Source organism: Pezoporus flaviventris, unplaced genomic scaffold (genome assembly GCF_033815535.1).
Source record: "Pezoporus flaviventris isolate CSIRO_AGI_PZ_B2104156 unplaced genomic scaffold, CSIRO_AGI_Pfla_v1 ptg000002l, whole genome shotgun sequence".
Classification (NCBI taxonomy): Eukaryota; Metazoa; Chordata; class Aves; order Psittaciformes; family Psittacidae; genus Pezoporus; species Pezoporus flaviventris.
In genome coordinates this window covers 486948-492947 of record NW_026892550.1, presented here as the reverse complement: position 1 = coordinate 492947, position 6000 = coordinate 486948, and positions in this window count along the sequence as shown.

Genomic DNA, 6000 nt, shown 5'->3' with positions numbered 1-6000 from the left:
TTTCTGGGAGGGTGAAGGAATATAAAACCATGTCACCAGCGTATATTCCAGAAATATTATGAAAATCAGATACAGGAAGAGGAAATTATAGCAAAATGGTACTTCTGAATATATGGGATCTCCTCATGTAACAGAATTATTCACTCTATATGGCCATGCTAAGGGCTATAAAGGACAGTGAAGATTAAAGCTTAGGCCAGGGTCAGGGAGGCTCAGGGGATCAGACTTATTCTTGAGCAGTTGCAGCTCTCTAGAAATTTGGCACCTTGCAATGTGGTTATCTGGACTCCCAACAGCTGATGAAAAGAAACAAGCACCTCTGGAGGATTTGCTTCTCATCCTAAGGCAAAGGTCTGTAACAGGTAGATAATTTTTCTGCAGAAACATAGATCCAGCTAACACCATTCTGAAATGAACTTCTGAAATGAGAAATTTCTAACCCATTTTTCATTCAGCTTTAGTTTGCATGTAGTTTAAGTATTCCTTTCCATTAAGAAGGTAGTGGTGGTCCAAAAACCCATTTGTAGCTCTGCTGTCATGACATCTGGGCTGGAATCAGGACACAAGCCCCTGGCTGTTTGTAGACATGTCTTCCCCCTGGTTCTTCATGCACCTCTGCAGCTTTTCAGGCTAAAAAAGCATAAACATCCTTTATTTTTCTCTTACAATCTGTTGGAGAAATAGCTTCAATGGTGAAGTTATGAGTTTTGCAGCTTGAGTTGGCTTCCTTATATCTATGAAAGCGGAGTTATCTCTTTTTTTGCATAAGCAAAGATAGTAAGTGCAAAACTAGGGTATTAATTAGCACCTCTGATCTTTTTCTTCTATACAACACTTTTTTATCGTTAACAAACTGCAGATATATATACCCTTCCTTACTCAGATTGATTAGTATCATGACTTAAGCTTGGGCATTTGCCCACAGATGTAGACAGGTTCCTACTTATAGAAATCTATCATCAAACAACCTAAATTCCTTTAATAAGGGGGCTTAAACCCCAAATTCCCATGCACTTGCCAACAAAGGGTTATTAAACCCTTCAAGTTATCTCTGTGAAATCAGACCAGTGACACTGACATCCCTGTTCCTGCCTGAGTGGAAAAGGGATTTGTCTAACCTAAATTAGAACATAAATAAATACCCCCACACACTCCCATATTAAGGTACAGCTTAATTATTATAAGCAGTAAAATGCCCATGTTAAAAGACTTAGGAATCAAATCCGAAACTAACTGGGTGTCTGACTCATAATACTCCATTTAGGGATTGGCTATTTGTTCCTTTTGGAAAATAAGCTTTTATTTTAAAACAGGTGAGCTGGTTTTTTTTTTTTTTATATTATTTAAAACCAGCTCATTTGATATTTATGCACCTTGTTCTGAGTAAATAAAAGAGGCCCAGACTGTAAATCTTCAGCATACTGAGGATTTTTATGCTGCTCTTTTATGAGCCTTTGGACAAAATTGCAGCAACTTCATTGTTTATCTGCAGACATTTTGGGAACAAGTCATTGTTCCTGGAACTCTGCAGGCTGCTCGAAACCATATTTTTGAAGCTGTATTGGTCTCAAGAAACCAGCATTTCGAAATCTTCATTAACCATAGGTATCTGCTGCTCCAGTAACCCTATTGAGTTGTACTTCTCTTTTGCTAAGCAACAAGACAATTAACTTGACCTCTGCCTTCATAAATTTAAGTTGGAGCTTCAGCAGTTAATTACAGCAAAATGATAGCAACATTACACTTTAGGCTGGGCAGTTTTCATTTCAGCAGGGGTGATGTTTTCTGAGCATCAGTATGCACTGAATTACAGTATTAATTTGAAATGGTTATTGTAATCTCAGCAATGATTAAAGTATCTAGGACAATTTGAAGGCAAAAGAGACACCTCGGTTGTATTAAAGCAGACAATGAATAGTCTAAGTGACAGTCAGGCAGTAACGCAGACAGATTCTGGACTGTATTGTGTGCTGATTTACTTCCTTCAAAGTCAGGGGAAATTTTCTCACAGCAGCTTCAGTTATAAGCAATACTCTTGCAAATATGTAACAGGACACTCAAGGCACATTGTTTAAAATTCTCCAGAACTTTAAAGTTAAAAATCATGTAATTCCATAGTTTCTTCCTTTTATGAACCGGCCATAAAGCAAGCTTCTGCCTGTGGGATTTTCCTTTCGATGCACACCATACAATGCGGCATTTGCTGCTGTTCTGATTTTGCAGCATGTCTACCTGAAAAATCCTGCATCATTTGTGAACTGAAAGCAGGAAGCAGGTTATTTTGTAAAACCAGTTCTCAGCTCAGGACTCAGCTATATATTCTCGCTCATTTTAAAAGGACATCAATAATTTGGACCGGCGGCATTTTACATAAGTCCTATACTGCATAACTGGCTTGCCTTAAACAAATATTAATAAGGTATTCTCCTTGTAAATTGGTCTTTGCAGTGACGTGCTGCTGCTGTTACAGACCATCATGTGCTGAAGGCATTTCCTGTCTTTTTATGGATATATTCTTGGGGTTGTCACTTCTCAGACTGCTACAACTGCAGTTCAGCTTTGCAGGTTTGAGTTTTAGTCACCCTCAGTCCTTCAGAGATCCAAATTATGAGCCACTTAATATCTGACTTCTGAACTAAAGAGCAGCTACACCTGTGTGGCTGTTTCAGTACAAGTCTTTATTCCTCTGGGGCATCAGAGGAAAATCACTTCAGGGTACTCCAGTGAAACTATTTTCTTACTACTGCAGCACATCTATATAATAGAGGTTTATGCAACGCAGATACAAGCAACGCAGTTACATCAGTGCAGAAACCTAATGCAGAGGAAAACCTCCCTACCTCTGCAAGTCATTGCTCCTCAGGGAAAGTGATTTTATAAAATCACATAGGAGTTTCTGTGTCCACTGTTATAGTCAGCTCTTATTAGGGTTCAACTCCTCTTGAAGCATCCCAGAAAAGGAACTTCCATAAATACAGCTGATAAAACTTCTAATTTCTTTTCCTTAAACCAGCAATGCTGTGCTATTGGATGTTCTGGACCATAAAGTAGCTCCCCAGCAGGCACAAGTTTAGTTCCCCTGTTGCAGATAGAAGGCTGCCCCCATTTTCCCCCTTCTTTCTCATGTAGGCAATACTGTCAGACCACAGCAACTTTGTAAAACTAAAGTGTTCCTTTCCAGATCCAACCTTTTATAGGGACATTGAAGCTGGTTTTCCACCCCTGCATATGAGCTCACTATCATGTCTCCTTCTAACCTCCTCCCTGCCGGTTCTGCAAGGCTTGCTATGATTTAGACTTTGGTACACCATCAAAACATCTTTGCCTCTAGCTGATTACGTTCTGCCTGTAATTTCTTTGGTAATCACAGTCGTGTGGTTGTTCCTCTATCTAAATGAAGTGCTGCTGGCAGTGCTAGTGCAGGGCTTGTGAAACTGGAATGAGGGAAGAAAAGCTGGTGTTTCACAGGGGAAGGCAAAAGAGGATTGAGCTCACAGCAAATGTTGAGCTCTTAAAGGAAGGCGTATAAGGAACACTGCAGCTTTGCAGTGGCTGGTGAATACATTGTAGAGCTCTCAAAAATACAAAAAGCTACATGGCTGCACTGATAGTTTAAAACTAGGACAATCATAATCCTAAATACTTACCTAAAAGATAAGAAGAAAATAAATGATTTTTAAAATGTTCCTACCGGCTTTTTGATCTGTGGTTCATCAAGCATTCACTCTTCATTTTGTTGTATTGGTATATATATATACAAATCTAGTATGGCTTGGGCCAGCGGCTGACCCTGGCTGGCTCCAGAAGTCTTATTGCTTGAGAATACAAGCTAATGTAATTGAGATAGGCATTTTTCCTCTCTATGATTTTTTTTCCCCAGAGATTGAAGAACAAAGATAAACATTCTTCCATTAACTTGATTCGTTTCTTCTACAGTCATGTTCACATTTGTAAACTTCCTAAGAAGGCATAGCTATGTGACCTTATGTATACAAAAAACAGCTCTCCTCCTGCTCCTCCCTCCATCCCCTCTTGATGTTTGGAACCTGTTAGTCAATCCCAATCAAAGTTGAAGGGAATGAGGGAGGAGATTCTGAGAGAATTCAGTATCCATGAGGGTCGTGAAATCTGTCACTGGGCAGAGGAAAGAGAGGGGAATTAGCATCCTCTAAATTGAAAAGAAAGGAAGAACTCACATGAGCCAATTTCTCTGGTGGCTGCTGGCCAGTCTTGCAGGTACCGGCCCGCTAGCTGGCACACATAGCTCTGAAAGAGGCACAACACAAGTTGTTTCTCACCCAGCAAGATACTGAGAGTATCAGAGGGAGAGCTAGACTTAGTGCTGTCAAGGTACAAACCTATAACGGAGCTGGTTTCATTAGCTCTTCTGCTCAAAGAATTACTTATTTCATCCTCTCTTTGACACTGATCCAGGAACCACATCCATTTTCATCAAACAGAAGTTACTGAACTTACTCAGGAGAAATCAGGTGAAATTTGGGAAACTTAAATTAGATGACCCTAGAAAACCTTTGGCTTTACATCCTGGGAAGCTATGAAAAAATATACAGATCAAAAGTGAACTCCAGAATGACCTGTGCCAGTGGATGGTAGAGATTGACTGTTTGGCTGGTCATGGTCATCTAAGTGGTGTGTTGAGGCCATGCCACTTCTACAGCCAGTCACAAATATGCAATAAGGATTACATTTTAATATTCCTGATCAATTTATGGCATCATGTTTCAGAAAAGGCAGCTGTGAAGTACAGAAAATTAACAGAATAAGTCAGTGATCATGAAATCATATGTTCAACTTTAATAATTTCCTTTCGCATTATACATGGGATTGACAATGATGGAATTTCAAATGTAATGAATGAAACTTCTACAATGGGTAACACCTGGGAGGAGGAAATAAGACAAGGTAGGTAATGCACTTGTGTTTTAGCTTTTCAACTCCAGAGACTTGATTTCCAATCTCTTTTAGATCACAATGGGGAAGAGGAGAAAGAAAAAGGGAAAAAACTAGAGGCTGCTGTTAGAGTCCTTGTATAATATGCATCCTTTGGGTAATATTTGCTCAATGCCATCATTTGCACCCAAAGATCATTCCCATCAGATACTCTGATCCTATCACCCCTGTGTCTTCCCAGTAATAGTGTTATCCCTAATTGTCATTGGTGTGACAGAGGAGAATCAGGCGCTCTCTGTATACAGCCGCTTGTGAGATGCCAACAGGGGACAGTGCATCAAAGAGGATTGCATCTGACACAGCTCTTTTAAGGAGTTGTTTAGTTTCCCAGAGAAGTGGGAAGCTTGACTAATCCAAATCGCTTTGCAATACCTTCTTTTAAGTGAGTTTCGCCATGTAGTTTCTCACTGACAAAATCCCTTGTTTTTCTAGGGGTGTAGAGAAAGATCAGTGCATAAAAGACCATCTGTCTCCTTGCAGCTGACAGGCTAAAAGATGGTCTTTTTCTTCTCTCTGGAGCAGGTTGCAACCCTCCCAATCTGGAGGCAGTGAACATTTGTTATTTCTGTGAAGCATTAGCCTGCAACAAACATTTCTTTTCCTGTGATTTGGTGTCCTAGGATAATCACTTGGCCACTTAATGGGCTCACCTCTGTGTGAGGTCCTGGAGCCTCTCACACCTGACACATACTCATATATCAGGTATTGATGGTTCGGCTTCAAGACGGGATATAATTGTGCCTTTCCACCACATACACAAGCTGGCTTTCCAGCGGGAAAGCTTTCCTTCCTGCTTACTGATAAAGGCTTTTGGGAAAGAAGTGAGGTTTTTCCATCTGTCAGAGGTATCAAACCAGACACCATTTCCCCTATTGTGGTTAGGTCTGTGCAATGAGAAACAAAGAACTGTGTGACTTCTATTATTGCTTATACTAGTACAGCTTTTGGAGCCTAAGGCTCTTCCATGGTATGTGCTTTGCAAACTCAAAATAATAACCTCTGCCCATCCTGGGGGATTCTAGTGTGAAT